The sequence below is a fragment of the Ursus americanus genome, chromosome 11 (genome assembly GCF_024610735.1).
Source record: "Ursus americanus isolate L20-20 chromosome 11, mUrsAme1.1.p, whole genome shotgun sequence".
NCBI lineage: Eukaryota > Metazoa > Chordata > Mammalia > Carnivora > Ursidae > Ursus > Ursus americanus.
In genome coordinates this window covers 56,445,910-56,447,939 of record NC_142137.1, presented here as the reverse complement: position 1 = coordinate 56,447,939, position 2,030 = coordinate 56,445,910, and the positions used below count along the sequence as shown (strand labels likewise).

Sequence of the window (2,030 nt, the reverse complement as noted above, 5' to 3'; positions counted from 1 at the left end):
ATACAGTCTCCAGTTCTGGGCGTAGATGGTTTTCTCTAATTTTACACTTTGCATAAACAGGATTACATAGTATGCATACTTTTTGCATCTGTCTTCTTTTACTTCTTTAACTTAAGTGTTTATGACACTTACCCATCTAGTTGTAGTTTTTCGTTCTCATGGCTACATAGAATTCTATACTATGAAAAGATCACTATTTCTTTATCCATCTGCTCTTGATGGGTGTTTGGATTGTTCATAATCTGAAACTATAATGAATAGGGCTGCTGGGTATTCCCTTCCTTTAAAATTCTGACCATGCATCTCACATTTTAGAGACAGAAACACAAATTCATGGCAGAATCAATCAAGCCAATTGTTTTTAAAATGTTGGTTTTACCCTAGAATGTCAAGGGTGGCAGAATATTAAAATCAATTTACATAATTAGCAAAAGACCAAATGAGAAAAGGTATAACACTCTAAAGAGATATACTTTTTTTCAATAAAATATTGATTTTCAATAAAAACTCTCAGCAAACTAAGAACGAAAGGAAATTTTCTTAACACATTAAAGGGCTAGGAAAATCCTATAGTAAACATCATACTTTTTTAAAATTTTTTTTATATTTTTTTAAAGATTTTATCGCTTCTCGGCCTTTTGGCTAAGATCAAGTGCAGTATATTTTTTTAAAGATTTTATTTATTTATTCGACAGAGAGAGACAGCCAGTGAGAGAGGGAACACAAGCAGGGGGAGTGGGAGAGGAAGAAGCAGGCTCATAGCGGAGGAGCCTGATGTGGGCTCGATCCCATAACGCCAGGATCATGCCCTGAGCCAAAGGCAGCCACTCAACCGCTGTGCCACCCAGGTGCCCCAACATCATACTTTTTTGAAGTGGGGAAAAGCATTGTCTTTAAGATCTGGAACAAGCAATTGTGTTTTTTCTCACTACTATTCATTCTGCTGAAGGTACTTGCAAGCACAGTAAGATGTGAAAACAAAAGTTGTAAGGTTAATGAAGAAGAATAAAAGTTTTATTATTCAGAGATGATATGCTAACACAAAAAATTAAAGACTATATGCATAAAATATTAGAAATAATGGATGTGGAGAAAAGGGAAGCCTTGTGCATTTGTTGGTGGAAATGCAAACTGGTGCAGCCACTGTGGAAAACAGTATGGAGATTCCCCAAAAGATTAAACATAGAATTACTATATGTTCCAGCAGTTCCACTTCTGAGTATTTATCTCAAGTAAACATAAACACTAACTCAAGAAGATACATGCACCCCCATGTTCATTGCAGCATTATGTACAACAGATACAGAAATAACCTAAATTTCCATCCCTGGATGAATGAAGAAAGAATTGCATAGTGGAATATTACTCAACCATAAAAAAGAATGAAATCTTGCTATTGTGACAACATGGACAGACCTTGAGGGCATTATGCTAAGTGAAATAAGTCAGACAGAGAAAGAGAATGTTGAATCTCTCTTATACGCGGAGTCTAAACAAACAAACACAAGCTCACAGATTCAGAGAGCAGACTGGTGGTTGTCAGAGGTGGGGATGGGGGGCAGGAGAAATGAATGAACTCTTGTTGGCTTTTTTTTTTAGTTTAAATAAATTGAATAAACATTTTAAAAATAAAATAAGTGATAAAAAGAAATAAGAATTGAGCAAGTTTGGAGTTGTCATAGAAATTTTTATAAATTGGAATTTCAATATATGAACAAAAACAGGTAGGATATATAATTTCTTTAAAAATACAGAATTTAAACAACATTAAAAATATGTCATCTAAAAGTAACTTTAAGAAAAGGACTCCTACAAATCAGTAAGAAAATGACATGGAAATATTGACAAAAGCCTTGAAAGAGGCATTTCATTGAGGAGGTCTCTGTGGTATAGAAATACACACATGAAAACATGCTCAGTCGCACGAGTAAGCAAGGAAATGCACACACTTTCACTGGAATTCATTTTCGTTCTAGCACATTCACAAAAACTGTGTTGTCAAGGATATGGAACAGCTAGTAAACTTATGC

The 2,030-nt window shown here is 34.6% G+C and overlaps 1 pseudogene; it reads left to right on the top strand.

Moving 5' to 3' along the window:
- Positions 1 to 622: 622 nt before the first annotated feature.
- LOC123797516 (U2 spliceosomal RNA) lies at positions 623 to 708 on the top strand (annotated as a pseudogene).
- The last annotated feature ends 1,322 nt before the right edge of the window (positions 709 to 2,030 follow it).